Consider the following 18,714-nt stretch of genomic DNA (forward strand, 5'->3'; position numbering starts at 1 on the left):
AGGTTACTCTTGGGCGGCTTAGCCTTCCTCAAGGCCACAGCACAATCCTGCCTGATAGTATCCTTGATCCTATCGGGTAGACCTCTGATACCAAACTCAATATCACAGATAATATCCTCCACAGGGATTTTTCTAGGGGCTAAGGCAAAATTTAAGCCTTTGCTCAAGACTTTAAAAATAGCAGGGGGAAAAACGAAACTAGAGAGATTAATGACCTTCTTTCATTCATCTCAATTCAAATATGCTCGGCAACACCTGTAACAATGAAGTCACAATTTAAAGAAGAATCATCCACTTGACACAAATTTGTGAAGGAAAGAACCATCACATGTCACATAAACAAGAATTATACTCAATTAATTTTCATCTATAAAAGGTGATAAAACACAGACACCACCTAGAAAAGACTCAAACAAGTCACACATACAAGAATCAAACAACCAAGTGTCAAGTGGTGGAATACTTGCATCCTAGACAAGTCACACACAACTCTCACTACACCTATTGGCCAGATAGATGGCTCTTCACACGTTCGAGACTATGGGTCGGATGCATACTGATGCCTACTCTTGTGGCACCCACTACACAAGAGGTCCCTCATCCTTACGAGCTTTCCGACATCATTTCCTAATCCTGTGAACTCTGACAGGGGGGAAAGACAACTTAGTGTTTTTGATCAGCTGTGACTACCTCCGGAAGGGTCACGTCCATAAGTCCAAGTCGCTATCTAAAAACCAAGAACTTCCCTTCAGTAAAGGCTTGGTAAGAATGTTATCTATCTGATCATCAATGGAGATGTGGTGGAGCCTCACTGCTCCTCTCTGCACCATATCCCGGATATAGTGATACTTGATCTCAATATGCTTGGATTTGTGATGAAACACAAGATTTTTTGCAAGACGAATCCCGCTCTTATTGTTACAATATATAATTGTTGTGTCTGGAACTTGCTCAAATAGTTCCCCAAAAAGCTTTCTCAGCCAAACTGCCTCACAACTAGCCGTGGTAGCAACAATGTACTCTACTTCAACTGTACTTAGTGCAACATAGTTCCACTTTCTACTCATCCAAGAGATCATGGCAGATCCCAAGCTAAAACAACACCCAGAAGTGTTCTTTCTATCATCAGAGTTACCTGCACAATCAACATCAGTGTATCCATGAAGTCTTACATTTTTATCAGTATATTTCAATCTTAGATTTATGCCATGCAAGTATCTAAGTACATGTTTTGCAACAATCCAATGGATATGAAAGGGATCAATCATATGCTGACTTAAAGTGTTTACAACAAAGCATATATCAGGCCTAGTGTTTACCAAAAACATCAAAACACCAATGAGCTGTCTATACTATGTGGGATTTGCTAGACAAGGTCCTGCGACTTTGCCACATAATTTCTTAAAGTTCATTTCCATAAGAGTATGTATGACATACATTCTACCATAGCAAATTTTTAAAGAAGCTTAACAACATATTTTCCTTGAGAAAGATAAATTTCACCAAGTCTTTGCCAGATCTCTAGTTCCAAAAATTAATGCATCCAACTAAGGTCTTTCATTTCAAATTCAGAAGCTAACTACTCCCTCCTACATTAGTGGATAAGAGGTTCTCCTCCTGTCAAGAATAAATCATCAACATACAATAACAAAATCAAAGGTATACTTTGCACTGTTTTGAACTAGAGGTTTGGGTCTGCGCTGCTTCTTGTGAAACCAAGCTTTATCAGGTAGCTATCAATGCGAGCATACCAAGCTCTTGGAGTATTCAACCCATATAAGGCTTTCTTCAGTCTGCATACATGAGTTTCCCTGTCATGCTCTTCAAAGCCTTGTGGCTGTTCCACAAATACCTCTTCCTTGGGGAAGTCATGCAAGAAAACATTTTTCACGTCCATTTGGTGAAGAGTCCATCCATTGGCTAGCAGCTAAGGCACCAACATATTAAATAGTAGTATATCGAGCTACTGCTGTAAAAGTCTCATCATAATCTATTCCCTCTTTCTGAGAGAATCCTCGAGCTAAAAATCTAGCCTTATATTTTTCAATACTACAATCTGCAACATGTTTAATCTTAAACAACCATTTGGAAGTGAAAACAAATTTACCTTGAGGTATAGGAACCACTTCCCATACATCATTTTGGATGATGGAATCGTATTCTTCAGTCATGACATCTTTCCAGACTTGTTCTTTTGCAGCTTCTTCAAATGTGCATGGTTATGCCTGAATGATGTTGCTCATGGCAACACTGTACACTTGAAACCGACTTGGCTTCTTACTTTCTTTGAATGTTCCTCTTGGGGCAACATGTTGTTCAACATCTTGCAAGGTATCTCGCAACCATAATGGTCTCTTTCTGGTAGGAGCGTCATGTGGTGGAGGATCTAGAGGATCCATAAAACCCATTGGATTATCAACAAACTCATTCTTAGGCTCCGGTTCAGACTCAGATGCATGCTCTTTTTCATTAACAACTTGTCTTTCAGCGATGGCAAGAGGAGGAGAGTCTCTTGCTTTTCTAAGAGCTGCATCTTCATCAAATGTTACGTCTCTATTGAACTCAATAGTTCTTTGATCAGATACATAAATTATGTAAGCTTTTGAATTATCACAATAACCAATAAACATACCTTTCTTAACTGAAGCTTCCAGTTTGTTCCTTTTCTCTTTTGACACATGGAAGTGTTGATCTAGATTGTCATTGATGTCAATATGGCAATATTTTGGGAGACTAAATGATGATGTGAAGCCAAGCAGAGCAGATCCAACAACATTACATGCAGAGCAAATCCGCGAAGCAACAATAGCATTACATAGGAAGAGTAGCGACATCAGAACGAGCAAAGAGGAACACGTAATGGAGAAGAGCTATCGGAAGAGCAGAAAGTGAAGAGAAGTCACAGGAGCGAGAACCCAAGAGTAAGAGGAAGAAGTCGTTGGAAGCCATCGAGAATCAAAGAAGAGCTATTGAAAGTCATAGGATCGACAAGTTAAGGAACATCCAAGTATTAAACCATGGAAACCATAGAAAATTTTAGGGGCGAATGTTCGCCCTTTGGCGAAATTAAGGGGTTTTAAATTTTTAGTGGGCGAATATTTTGTATCATAGTACATTTTTACAAGTCACCTCAAATAGCTCACCTTATTTTAAGGGAGAGGGTAAAAAAGGTAGATTTAGCCCTTGAAATTAGGAGTTACAACCTTCCATTCGCCCATTTTCAAGAATAGATTTTATTTAAGTGAATCCATTCGCCCATTTTCAAGAATAGGTTTTATTTAAGTGAATCCTATGGGCCAAATACCATATTTATAAAAGAGGTATGGTAAATTAATAAAAATATATATAAATGAGAGGTATGGTAAATAAATAAAACATTTTTTATATTTACTCCATAAGTCATCTTATATACATGCAACGGTGTAAACAAATAAAAATATAAGTAAAGTGGAGGTATGGTAAATAAATACAAATATAAATAAACTAGTCCATAACCCTCATTCTATTTATGAAGGCTCAAGAAAGAGGTTTTATTTAAGTGAATCCTATGGGCCAAATACCATATTTGTAAAAGAGGTATGGTAAATTAATAAAAATATAAATAAACAAGAGGTATGGTAAACAAATAAAACATTTTTTTATATTTACTCCATAAGTCACTTTATATTTACGAACACTCAAAAAATGTGTTATATTTAGGTGAAACCTATGGGCAATATACTATGGGACAAATACCATGGACTAGATTGTTATTAATACCATGAAAAAAACATTATTAACCCTAATATTAGTATTAATAAAAATAAAAATGGAACATGGTATTGACCCATGGTATTCACCAAAATGGCACATGGTATTGACCCATGGTATTCACCTGGAATGTAGCCTATTTAAATGGGGGGAATTAAACCAGCAAAGATCCATCTTTACTCTCAATCTACTAACCCCCGAGAGGTATCAAATATCGTGATATGCAAACTAGCATAGAGTGAAAAGATATTTGATCCCTCTCGGGGCTTGGTGAGTAAAAATGGATGTTGTAATTTAATGTATGTTAAACATTTTAGCTTGGTTAAAATAAAAAATAAAATAAAAATCAACTATTAATTTTATTAATTTTTATAAATTTCTAATAGTAATTTTTAAGCTCCAGGTTTATGATAACCCATGGTAATTCCAAGATCTTACAAGATTTTATAATTGAGTAAAATATTCGCCATGTCTGGTGAGAGATTCGCCAAAAAATTATATATACATATTATATTATTGATAAATTCGCCTTCCATTTTTCCTATATACCATGGAGATTCACCCATTTATTATACATATAAATTTGGGGGGGTTCTTAAAATTTTCCCTTTAAAACACATATGCCCAAGAGGAAGAGCTGAGAGGAGTTAACAGTGTCATCAGAGGAACTTTATTGGCGGTTCTATTATATTGAGTTATGTAACACTGCTCAAAACCCCCGATTGCGATATACAACACGGACCCGATAGCTCCATTACAATACGACTTAATGAAACATCGCGTCCGCTGTATCAGAGTTGTCATATCACAAGTCTTAAAGGATGTCATGTTCAAATCCGCCGATTGCGATATAATATTGCGGACCCGCTGCACCATTATAATATGCCCTAAAGAAATATCACATCCGCCTATCGGAAGTTACGTATCACAAGTTTCAATAAAGGCTTGACACATTCAAACTGCTAATTGCGGTAAACCCGACGGACCATCGGTTGCGATAGACCCGACAGACTGCCGATTGTGATAGGGTTGTGGACCCTACGGGCTTATCAAAAATAGTTTAATATCACATTGCATCTGCTCTGTTGGTAATAAGGGATCGACAATGTTATATGCAGACCTCTGAAGTTGCGATTGCGGGAGTCTTATGAAGTTGCGATTGCGATTTAAGTAGTGACGTGGCATGTGGGACCTCCTTGTGGGTATAATTTCTCCTTTATGTGGTTTTTGTGAATAATCAAGTCTACGATATAATTGGATGAAAGACTCTTCGATATATTTTAATATACAAGTCGACCTCCTCCCAATGAATGTGTCCTTTGGGTATTAGTGAAACCCGTATAAATACAAGCTAAACGCCTTCACCTCAAGCATCGATCTTGGCATCGGGCACAAAGAAGAATTGACAGTTCACAACTCGTGAACTTGAAGAAATAGAGAGAGCCAAAGATCGAAGACGGAAGCCTAAGGTCCAGCATGAAGAAGGAAGCCGAAGGTCCAACAAAAGGAAGGAAGCCGAAGGTCGAGCAAGTCTGTTGGTTGGGTTAATCTCTAAAAGGGCTCGAACCTGTAATCTGTGGAAGAAGTACATAACGCAATCTGGAGAACATGTCTGTAAAAGGGTTCATTAGTCATCGTTTGAAGGATGTGATAGACTGTAGCAACATTGAAGTATGTATGCGTATATTCCTTGGAAGTAAGACAATGAGAAGCAGTCACTCTTGAAGCAGTTATGTAGTGCAGACCATGATCTATTACAAGGATCAAAAGGACAGGGAGCAGTGTAATACAATCAAAAACATTTTTTGAGAAAGAAAAACTATAGGGTTGGAGCCCTTAGCGTTGGTGCCTTGAGAAGATAGGGTTAGAGCCCTAGAGGTTGGAGCCTCATCAAAGTCCGAGTTGGTGCTTGGCAAAATTCATCAGATATTGTATTCAATCTTTTTCTATATTTAATAAAATCATTTCTTTGATTAAAATTGTAAAGAATCTAAACTGGTAATAACAACAATTGAAAAGAAACTCTGATTCACCCCCCTCCTAGTATTTCCAATAATTGGTATCAAAGTGAGCTTCTTCAGAATCAACCTAACAACTGGAAAAATGATTCTTAGTTAAAATGAAGAATCAAGAAATGATAGGAAGGCTTCCCTTGTTCGATGGTACAAATTTTGGTTTTTGGAAAAAGAGAATGTCTTACTACTTAATGTCCTTTGTACCTGAAGTTTGGAACGCTGTTTTGAATGGGTACAATGCCCCTCCCACTCTTCCTACTGATCAAGATGAAATGAAAGCGTACATTGCAAATGCCAAAGCTCTAAATTCCAGTACCAATGGAATTACTGATTTTGAGTCTTGAATTGTGACTTGGCCAAAGAAGTATGGGATAAGCTGGTTAGCTTATATGATGGGGACTCCAAAGTTAAGAAGGAAAAACTTCAAAGTCATAGGAGGCAGTTTGAAAGTCTAAATGGATGATGAAGAAGATATTACATCATACTTCCTCCGAGTAGCTGAAGTAGTCAACTCTCTTAAATGATTGGAAGAAAAGATTGAAGAAAGCACTGATGTTCAAAAAGTCTTAAGATCTCTCCTAGACAGATTTGACTCCAAAATAAGTGCTATAGAAGAAATGAAGGACCTAGACAGTCTCAAGATGGATGAACTTCATGGAATCATGATTGCCTATGAGATGAGAAAGGAATCCCAAGTTCCAAAGATGCAACATTCAAGGCCTCAAAATCAAAAAGGGGAAGGATGGAATAGCAACAGTGATGACTTTGAATCCGAATTGGCACAATTTGTACGAAGACTAAAGAAAGGTTCCAAGCTAAAAGGTAATCACCCTCTTATTTGTTTCAGATGTGGAAGAATAGGTCATTATGCTGCAAAATGTCCTCATAAGCATGACAGTGATGATGAGGAAGATTAAAAAAGGAGGATATACAAAAAGAAAGGATTTACTAAGAAGAATTTCCTCTCTAAACAAGATGAATCTGATGAGGATGAATATGTGGTCATCAAAAAGAAATCATCCAAAGAAAGTAATGATGAATCAGATGAAGAAAATAACTATGCTGGAAGCAAGGAAGTACTATTTATGGCATTCACTGAAGATGATGAACCAAGACAGGAAAATGAAGAAGATACAAATGAATTACTAATAAGTGCCATTGAAGAAAATGAGAAGTTACGAAAGAAGGTTATCTCTCTTAAAATAGAAAAAGAGGAAGCTAAAAGAAGGGAGGACGTCATATGTGAAAGACATGAAGCTGAAATAGTATCTCTCAAGAAAGAATTGGAACAAATCAAAAGAAGTTGGAAAAGTTCTCAAACACTTGTTCACATTCTCAACACTTAGAAATCTCAGAGTGACAAGTTCGGGATTGGTTTTAAAGGAGAATCATCGAGCACTAAGGATAATGCAAGAAGCTATGCTGACGTACTTTCCAACAATCCAAAAGAAGAAGAATCATCTTATCAAAGGCCCATCTCTAATCCAAAGAATGAAGAAAGAGTAACTCCAAGAAAGAGGGTTGATTCAAATCATGGCTATTACAACAGGTACCAAACTATCTTTCTTGGGCATTGTTATTATTGTAAAAATTTTGGTCATTGAGCTAAACATTGCATGGCTCGTAAGAATGAAGCACCAAGATTGAAGGATCAAACAAACAAACCATGTAGTCTCAAAGGGCAAGGACAAATCAAAGCCTTTAGCTCTTTTGATCCTTTGGCCAAATTTGATCCAATTTGCTCATTATGTAGTGATAATGGACATGGTGAACAAAATTGACCCCCTCAAAAGAAGAGAAGCAAGAGATGAAAATCCCAACATGGATAAATGTGGTCTAGCTCTATGTGCTCACATTGATGAAAATATTTGGTTTGTGTCTAGTGGGTGCTCTAGACATATGACAAGTGACAAATGGAAGTTTGTCTCATTGAACAAAATGGAAGGACATGTATCCTTTGGGAGTGGATATGCTAAAATAGCTGGAAAAGGAACCGTTACCGTTATTAATCGAAAAGGAAAGGCTCAAATTGCTTTGCTGGTAGATGGGCTCAAACAAAATCTCTTGAGGGTTAGCCAAATCTGTGATCAAGAACATAATGTTGTCTTTAGCACCAAAAATTGTGAAATAAGGAACTCTTCCTTAAGAGAAATTGTAGAAAAAGGAGTTAGAACATCAGATAACGTCTACTTTCTAAACAAAATTCAAGAAGATAAATGTTATCTAAGTCAAACAGATGAAAGATGGTTGTGGCATAAGCGACTGAGGCATACAAATTTTGATAACTTGATCAATGTGAGAAAAAACAATGCAGTAAAGGACATTCCAAAGATGTTCAAGCCAGATCAAGTTGTATGTGAGGCATGTCAACATGGCAAGAAAACTAGAACCAACCACAAGACTAAGGAGTTCTCCACTTCAAAACCTTCGGAGATCATTCATGCAGATTTATGTGGGCCAACAAGAACTCCAACACTCCAAGGAGAAAGGTACTTTGCTTTATTTGTTGATGACTATACTAGAATGATGTGGTTATATTTAATAAAATATAAATATGAAGCCTTTGAATGCTTTAAGAATCTTAAAGCTCTTGTAGAAAATGAAAAGGACTCCAAAATTAAATGTCTTAGAACGGATAGAGGGGGAGAATTCACATCAAAAGAATACGATGAATTCTGTAACGAACATGGAATCAAAAGATAACTCTTCGTTGCTAGAACACCTCAACAAAATGGGGTAGTTGAAAGGAGAAACTGTTCTGTTCAAGAAATGGCAAGAACTATGTTACTAGCAGCTGACTTGCAACCAAAATTTTGGAAGGAAGCAGTCGGGACAACAGTTTATACCTTGAATTGAACTCAACTAAGACCAAATAATGAGAAGACTCCTTATGAATTATGGAAAGGAAGACCTGCTTTAGTAAAATACTTCAGGATTTTTGGAAGCAAATGCTTCATAAAGATCAATGATGACTCACCAGGAAAATTTGATTCTCGGGTTGACGAAGGAATATTTCTTGGATATTCTACCAGAAGCAAAGCTTACAAGTGATACAATAATCGACTACGGAAAATAGTGGAAATTATTAATGTAAAGATTGATGAAGGCCTTCTAGAAAAGAAAATTTAAGATCATGAAGTTGACCCCTTTATTGAAGAAAGTGAAGAAGAACCTGAAAAGTAGGAAAACGATCAAGAAAAACAAAATAAAAAAGAACCATCTCAAACTCCTTCAAAAGTAAAATTCGTCCAAAAACATCACCCATAAGAGCAGATTATTGGAAATGTAGATGAAGGAGTACAAACCTGAAGAAGGATGTCATGTCCCTTCTCAAACACATTTGTAACAGGGTGTTGCTACACAATTTTGCACAATTTTGGCTAAGGAAGAAAATCCATAATTTTTGACTTAGGGATTTAGGAGGCAATTCGACTTTATTTCGTTGCTAGTGGAATGTGGGGGCCACCCACATGGGATTTCGAATTGTCCCATTCGAATAGCTTGGAGGGAAAGTCGAATAGGTGGATGGAGGGGCCCACATGAGGCTAGGGAGGCCCAAGGAGTTATAAGGAGGGAGCGACTCTCATTTTGGATTCATTCTTACAACTTGCAATCAAAATTACTTCACTGTTCGCTCTGCTCTTTAGCTGAGTCAACCGATTGTTTAGCCACGAATATATCAAGTGGGAGATTCAACCTCTACTTCAAGGGACCATATGTGCCCGCCCTAGAGAGGCAGTTCCATATGTATTTCAGGTGTTCCGGGAGTGTGTTACAACACTACCATTCAACCACAATAGGGAGTGCGTATTTTTGGCTAGCTGGAGAATACACAAGGGGAGTTTGGAGATATCAGTGATCAAGCATTTGCTGGGAGAGTTAGAAGATTGGGAGAGCAGCAAAGGGCGAACTTTTCTTGCAAGTTTGGAGCCAACATAGCCATCATCCTAGCAGTCCGATTTACAATTACCTGGGGCTGCGCAGAGAGCCATCACTAGGCTCACGTGGGAGTTGGAGGAAGGAATTATAGAGCTGGAGCTAGCCGGTAGAAGTAGGAGATCACTTGGAGGGCCATTTGAGAAGGATTGTTGGATTTGGGACAATAGAGATTGACAGGATCAGTCACAACAACATAATTCAAAATTGGAGGAGGGCTAAGATGTGAAGGGTCAATTTTTGAAATTTGGAACCAAGGGAAACCCTTTCTTGGTTTTTCTGGGTTTTGGGCAAGGATCACACTCCTAAATTTATAGAATTTTTAGGGCAGATCTAAGGGGTCAAACATGGGTCCCAACTCAGCCAGCGACTAGAGGAGCTAAGGGGAATTTGGGCCAAAATTCAGAGGTCAACATTTGGCCAATTACTTTGTGGGGTTTTCTGGATTTAGGCTAAGGAGCAAGGAGAAGAAATATCATAATTATTTGAGCATGAGAAGCAGTGATTCCAACCCTTCGAAGTCAACATGAAGAACAATTTTCTGGGGCAACGCGGTTCAGTTTGGTGCAACAGTTGTAGCAACCTTTAGTTCAACATTTTCTCACCTGGGTTTTGTCATGCTTGTCCATTGAGACAAGCCCACATGCACCATTCTATTTTATTATTGTATTTGCTCATGAAGAAGTAATAAAATGGCTCAACAGTTCTTTATTTCCAGTGTTTCCATAGGTGCTTAATGTATATTTCGTTTTTCTGATTGCTGGATTGTTTGCATGCTTTGTATATCACTTACATTCCTGTTTAGGAACATTACAGTGGTATTAGAGCCATAATCTTGGCTCAGTGTGTGGGAAATATTAGAATCAAACAACATGGCGGTCACTTGGAATGAGGTGGTGATGATACAACAAATGATGATTGATGTGGGGAAGAAGTTGATTCATTCCTCAATTGGGAATCCGGACATGATTGCAACTAATGTGGAGTTATTAGGGGAAAACTGGAGGGCATACCAATCATTGGGTCATGGCATTAAGGTGTCCCTCTATTTTTGGGAATTCTGTGAACTAAGGGGTATGCACAAACCAATGGAGATTCAGTGGGATTTTGTAGGGATGATGAGAAGTATTAAGAAAAAAGATGAAAGAGTAGTTGAAGGGGCCATGGTTGGCAAAGAGATAGCTGAGCATACACCCATTGATGAGGCATCATCCATTGATGAGGTATTCGAGGTTGTGACCGAGTTCTCAGGTGATAACAATGCACCACAGGTTGGTGAGGTTCCGGAAGATGACTCCACTGTTATTGAGGAGCCGATAGGTACAGAGGCCTCCAGAAAGTTGCCAGATGATAATCACCTACAACTGACTGGTGAGCAGTTGAAGGCTCATGTCGAGCCCGTGATGGAGGAGGATGTGCAGCAATCCCTTGGGCTAGCCATTGATGAGGGGCAGCATAGAGGTCACGCGTTGTGTTTTCAGCATATTTAACTTTAGAGGCTTACTGGCGGGGTCTATAGCGTTATCAACCCACCCTTATGCATTGGATTGAGGGAGGCCGAGTTGTCTAGACGTACCCAAGGGGGTGGACAGGTTAGCAAGACTGAGTTGAGCATGATACCACATCAGCTTGGAGGGATTTTTCCTTCAACAGAGGATTACACATTCGATCTCTCCTTTGGGATTGAATGGCGAGAGGCACTGAGTTGGTACTCGATGGAGCAGGTTAGGCGGTTGGATACATCCATGGCCACATGTAAGCAGAGGCCATGGATTACTAGAGGGACTCGAGGGAAAGACTATTTTTTGGATCCAGGTGGGATTTTTCATCACATCATAGAGCTGGTAGGTGATAGTAGTAGCTATGGGATGGGTTTGCTGCGATGGGACAGGGCATTGTATGGAGAGAGTGCTCTCTTACTAGCATACGGGATGCAGGGACTATTGAGGATACGTGCAGTAGTGTCATTTCCGTTATCAAGTGGGGAGTCAGGCCACTCAGGTTTTTCGGAGCAGATGGGGGGATGTAGCCCACATCATGGATGAAATTTTGGCCCGTGCAGGATACTATATGTTACACGGTGGTACGAAAGTTGCAATGGTACACAAGACTACACAGAGTTATGTCATAGCGGCCAGTGCTATGTAGAGGGATGCAATCTGATGCATACAGACCCAATGTTAGGCCATAACATCCAATGGTGTGTGGGGCTATGGAGCGAGGAGCAGGGGCCTACAGAGGAGCATGGAGATGCAAGGTGGTGTTTCATAATATGTTGGATTGCACTGTAGAGTGGGAATGCCTCACATTGCATTGAGTACATAAGGGGAGTGATAGGTACAGTGACACATGCAGGACACATGCCAGTACAGGATGACATAGCTCTAGCTGAGGGTATCCAACAGTGTACAGGGGTAGGCCATGGTGTATAGTGGCATGTCTAGGAGTACTAGGATGATCGGTGGCATGCAGGGGTGTATAGTGCTGCACAACGAGGTCATGGAGTGTTGCCTGCAGGGAGACCCTTCGACGGAAACACTGGGCATACTTTTGGGCGTAGTTCACCTAAGATTGATGAGGACACAAATGAGCGATACTTGATGGTATTCGCGAGGACTCACATGCCTGAACCTATTCTACATCCATCATGGGCACAGTCGATTTTCCTGTCGACTTTCTGCACTTCGGACATGAGCCACGAGGGACGAGGAGCTCATCCGAGTTATTTGGGTGAGACTCAACGCACTAGGGGGGAGAATTTTCAACAGTGGCGTTGGGTTGGTGCGTCAGTTGACAACCACAAGTTGGGGGATGAGGTGATCATCTGCAAGGGTGGAATATCGTTCATCACCGAGCCTACGTCTAGGGATCTAGTCCCGAGGGAGACATGTGTCACTCTTTTCTCAGGGCATTTTAGGACCAAGCATGAGCAGAGGATAGTGGTTACGACTGAGGTAGTTTCCCAATATGTGTCAAGGCTCTAGACCTTATATTGGCACATTATCGAGAGGGCAGATGACAAACCTAGGAGAGATGGTTCGCAAGGGCAGGAGGGATTTACATACCCTAAGTCGATTACGAGTATTGGATACCCATATTTTGGTTGCATTCAGGGGGTAGCTCTTTGGCACATGTGGCTTCCAGCGATCGTCGGTCTACACAGTGGCAGGCATAGGGCAGATTAGCTTGCATCAGATTAGCCCACGATATATGGATCCTATATAGTGATCACATGCAGCGAGTAGAGATGAGGGCCAGAGGGATTCCATCAGTTGATAGAGCTATGCCACAAAAGGTTTGGCTATGGGATGCAAGGATTCAATTGATCGATAGATCATTCATGATGAGAGGAGTCGTGGCAGAGAGTGATATAGTTCGCTCTTGCGATGACACATGGGGGTTTAAGGAGGATTTCATCATATGGGGAGGCAGACATTCTCTGTTGCTGCATAGGTTCATAGTTAGATTTGGATGGGTAGGCTTGGGTGCCATGGAGATGCCCAGGAAGGATGTGTCTTGCCTCTTTTAGTGTTCCACCATCGAGTTCCAGGAGAGGAGGATACTGACTGTGCACGATGGGGAGTATGACATAGTCAAAGTAGCGTGACGTCAGCATGGTGGCACCACTTTGGGACTAGCAGGGAACTGGGGCATCACAACTCATCACAACTCATCACAACTCAATAACCTTTAGGGATGTGCTGACTACTGCAGGGGGAGATCATGCAAATCTTCCATTGGGCTTTAGCAAGTCATCGATGGAGCAGGGGACTTTTGGTACTTTCACTGGGCAGGATAGTGAGTGGCGCGAGGGGAGGTTCATGTTGGACAAGATTTCCTGGGGTCTTGGTATTGAAGGATTCTTCCATATCAAGACAGTGCAGAGGTCAAGCACGATCCAGTGGCACATTTGGGACCCTGGAACATTTTGCAGTGACAGTGGAGAGCAATATTTAGAGAGGTTGCTTGCTCAGGGCTTGCTTGAGGACAAGCGATTTTTGGTGCATTGGAAAAGCTTGCTAGATGAGGATGCCACCTAGGAGAGTGAGCACATTTTGGAGTACCCAGCTGTGAGGTTTCTTGAGGGAAAAAAACATTTGGGAAGGGAGGACTGTCATGTCCCTTCTCAAACACATTTGTAACAGGGTGCTGCTACACAATTTTGCACAATTTTGGCTAAGGAAGAGAACCCATAATTTCCGACTTAGGGACTTAGGAGGCAATTCAACTTTATTTGGTTGCTAGTGGAATGTGGGGGCCACCCACATGGGAGTCGAATTGGCCCATTCAAAGAGATTGCAGGGAAAGTCGAATAGGTGGATGGAGGGGCCCACATGAGGCTAGGGAGGCCTAATGACTTATAAGGAGGGAGCAACTCTCATTTTGGAGTCATTCTTACACCTTGCAATGAAAATTAATTGTCTGTTCGCTTTGCTATTTAGTTGAGTCAACCAGCTGTTTAGCCACGAATCTATCATGCGGGAGATTCAACCTCTACTTTGGGGGACCATCTGTGCCCACCCTAGAGAGGTAGTTCCATAAGTATTTCAGGAGTTTCGAGAGTGTGTTACAACACTACCATTCAGCCACAACTGGGAGTGCGTATTTCTGGTTAGCTGGAGAATACACAAGGGGAGTTTCTAGCTATCAGTGATCAAACATTTGCCGGGAGAGTTAGAGGATTGGGAGAGTAGCAAAGGGCCAACCTTTCTTGCAAGTTTGGAGCCAACAAAGCCAGCATCCCAGCAGTCCAATTTACAGTTACCTGGGCCTGCGCAGAGAGCCATCACTAGGCTCACGTGGGAGTTGGAGGAAGGAATTGTAGAGCTGGAGCTGGCTGGGAGAAGTAGGAGATCACTTGGAGGGCCATTTGAGGAGGATTGTTGGAGTTGGGAGAGCAGAGATTGATAGGATCAATCATAGCGACATAATTCGAAATTGGAGGAGGGCCAAGCTGTGAAGGGTCAATTTTTTGAGGTTTTAACCAAGGGAAACCCTTTTTGGGGTTTTCTAGGTTTTGGGCAAGGATCACACTCCTAAATTTATAGAATTTTAGGGTAGATCTAAGGGGTCAAATAGGGGTACCAACTCAGTCAACAACTAGAGGAGCTAAGGGGAATTTGGGAAAAATTCCGAGGTCAACATTTGGCCAATTCCTTCGTGGGTTTTCTGGGTTTAGGCCAAGGAGCTGAAATCTCATAAGTCTCTGAGCACGAGAAGTAGTCATTCCAGCCCTTCGAAGTTAGTAGACAAAACGATTTTCTGGGGCAGCACAATTTAGTTTGGTGCAACAGCCTTCAATTCAACATTTTTTCACCTAGGTTTTGTCATGCTTGACCATTGTGACAAGCCTAGGTGAGCCATTCTCTTTTACTATTGTATTTTCTGATGAAGAAGAAATAAAATGGCTCAGTAGTTTTCTTTTTCCAGTGTTTCCATGGGTGCTTAATGTATATTTCGTTTTTCTGATTGCTGGATTGTTTGCATGCTTTATATGTCACTTACATTCCTGTTTAAGAACATTAGAAAGGATGACAAATACACCAAATAAAAATGATGTTGATAACCTATCTATGATAGAACCAAAAGCTTTAAGCAAGTAAGGATCCTCATTGGGTGGAAGCCATGGAAGAAGAAATGTCTCAAATTGAGAAAAATGAGACATGGGAGCTGGTACCTCGTCCAAAGGATAAAAATATAATTGGAACTAAGTGGGTGTGCAAAAACAAAATGAATGAAGATGGACAAATAATTAGAAATAAGGCAAGACTTGTCCATAAGAGTTATTCACAAATTGAAGGAATCGATTTTGAAGAATTGCACCAGTAGCTCGTATGGAAGCTATAAGGATGTTCTTGGAATTTTCTTGCTCAAAAGGATTCAAAGTAAAAATGGACGTAAAATCAACATTTCTGAATGGGGAACTCAAGGAAGAAGTCTACATGGAGCAACCAAAAGGTTTTGATCTAGTAGAAGGAAAATACTTTATATGTAAGTTGAAAAAGGCATTATACGGTTTGAAACATGCTCCGAGAGTGTGGTACGCAAGATTGGATCACTATCGCAAGATTGGATCACTATCTACAACAACAAAACTTCAAAAAGGGGGTGGTAGGAAGTAATCTCTACATGAAGATGGATAAGGATAAATTACTAATAACCCTTGTATATGTTGATTACTTGATTTTTGCTAGCAATAATGATGAAATGAGCCATGAGATTGCTCAAAACAAAAGAATTCGAAATGTCAATGATTGGTGAGCTATCCTACTTCCTTGGACTACAAGTATCACAAACCACAACAGGTATATTTATCTCTCAAACAAAATATCTCAAAGACATGCTTAAAAGATATGGAATGGAAGAATGTGCACCTATGAGCACACCGAAGACCACAAAATGCAAATTAAGCAAAGATGATGAATCCCCCCCGATAGATGCAACTCTTTATAGGTAAATAATTCGAGCTCTCTTATACTTAACTACTACAAGACCTAACATTATTCAAGTAGTGGGAATGGTGGAAGATTTCAATAAGCTCCTAAAGAAATCCCACATGTTGGCTGTGAAAAGAATTCTCAGATACTTGAAGGGAACACCTGACTTTGGTCTTTGGTATCCCAAAAGCAAAAATATTACAGTGACAACTTATACCGATGCTAATTGGGCCAGAAGCATGGATGATCGTAAAAGCACAAGTGGAAATGCATTTTTTACGGGAGATTGCCTGGTAGATTGGCTTAGCAAAAAATAATAATATATATCCCTCTCTACAACTGAAGTCGAATATATAGCCGCAATTGACTGTTGTACATAAATACTATGGATGAAGGAAGCTTTGAAGGATGTCAACATAGAAACTGAACAACCAATCACCATCTATTATGACAACGCAAGTGCTATTAGTCTAAGTAAAAATCTGGTGATGCACTCAAAGACCAAATATATACCAATCAAGTATCATTTTCTCCGTGACTAGGTGGCTGAACAAAACATGAAGTTGGAATATATCAATACGAAGGAACATATCGCTGATATTCTCACCAAACCTCTTCCTCGAGAAGCATTTGAACATCTCTGTCAAAAGAGGGGGCTTATTGCTTTAGCATCACACTAAACTGATTCTTAAGATGCCGCATGACAGGGGGAGTCCTTGTGCAATCCTTTGGCATTGATGTCAAAGGGGGAGAGAAGAAGAATATTGCCATCAATGATAAAGGGGGAGATTGTTGATCTAGATTGTCATTGATGTCAATATGGAAATATTATGGGATACTAAATGGTGATGTGAAGCCAAGCAGAGAAGATCCAACAAAATTATGTGCAGAGCAAATCCGTGAAGCAACAAGAGCATTACGTCAGAAGAGTAGCGACATCGGAAGGAGCAAAGAGGAACACACAACGAATAATAGCTATCATAAGAGCGGAAGAGTGAAGAGAAGTCACAGGAGTGAGAACCCAAGAGTAAAAGGAAGAAGTCATTGGAAGCCATTGAGAATCAAAGAAGAGCTATCACCATAGGAGCAACAAGCTAAGGAACATCCAAGTATTAAACCATGGAAACCCTTTAAAGCACATGTGCCCAAGAGGAAGACTCGAGACGAGTTAACAATGTCATCAGAGGAACTTTATCAACAGTTCTATTACATTGAGTTATGTAACACTGCTCATAACCCCTGATTGCGATATACAACACGGACCTGATAACTCCATTACACTATGACTCAATGAAAAATTGCTTGTCATATCACAAGTCTGAAAGGATGTCACATTCAAATCTGTCGATTGTGATATAATATTGTGGACTCGCTGCATTGTTATAATATGCCCTAAAGAAATATCACATCCGCCTATCGAAAGTTACGTATCGCAAGTTTCATTAAAGGCTTGACACATTCAAACCATTGATTACAATAGACCTGACAGACCGCTGATTGCGATAGAGTTGTGGACCCTACGGGCTTATCAAAAACAATTTAATATCACATCGCATCCGCTCCGTCGGTAATAGGGGATCGAAAATGTTATATGCAGACCTCTGAAGTTGCGATTGCGGGAGTCTTATGAAGTTGCGATTGCGATTTAAGCAGTGACGTGGCATGTGGGACCTCCCTGTGGGTATAGTCTCTCCTTTATGTGGTTTCCGTGAATAATCAAGTCTACGATATAATTGGATGAAAGACTCTTCGATATATTTTAATATACAAGTCGGCCTCCTCCCAATGAATGTGTCCTTTTGGTATTAGTGAAACTTGTATAAATACAAGCTAAACTCCTTCACCTCAAGCATCGATCTTGGCATCAGGCACAAAGAAGAATTGACAGTTCACAACTCATGAACTTGAAGAAACAAAGAGAGCTGAAGGTCGAAGACAAAAGCCAAAGGTCCAACATGAAGAAGGAAGCTGAAGGTCCAATAAAAGGAAGGAAGCCGAAGGCCGAGCAAGTCTGTTGGTTGGGTTAATCTCTAAAAGGGTTCAAACCTGTAATGTGTGGAAGAAGTACAGAACACAATCTGGAGAATAGGTCTGTAAATGAAATAAGGGTTCATCAGTCATCGTCTGAAGGAAGCAATAAACTACATCTGCATTGAAGTATGTATGAATATATTCCTTGGAAGTAATATAATGAGAAGCAGTCACTCCTGAAGCAGTTATGTAGTGAAAACCACGATCTGTTACAAAGATCACAAGGACAGGGAGCAATGTAATACAATAAAAAACATTTCTTGACAAAGAAAAACTATAGGGTCGGAGCCCTTCGGGTTGGTGCTTCAGAATTGGAAGGATTGGTGTCCTTGGAGTTGGTGCTCCTAAATCCAAGGTTGGTTCCTTGACAAGATAGGGTCGGAGCCCTAGAGGTTGGAGCCTCATCAAAGTCCAAGTTGGTGCTTGGAAAAATTCATCAGATATTGTATTCAATATTTTTCTATATTTAATAAAATTATTTCTTTGATTAAAATTGCAAAGAATCTAAACTGGTAATAATAAAAATTGAAAAGAAATAATGATTC

This window comes from Pinus tabuliformis, chromosome J (assembly GCF_031772625.1).
Source record: "Pinus tabuliformis cultivar Carrire ecotype Pingquan chromosome J, CPIR1, whole genome shotgun sequence".
In the NCBI taxonomy this organism is placed as follows: Eukaryota; Viridiplantae; Streptophyta; class Pinopsida; order Pinales; family Pinaceae; genus Pinus; species Pinus tabuliformis.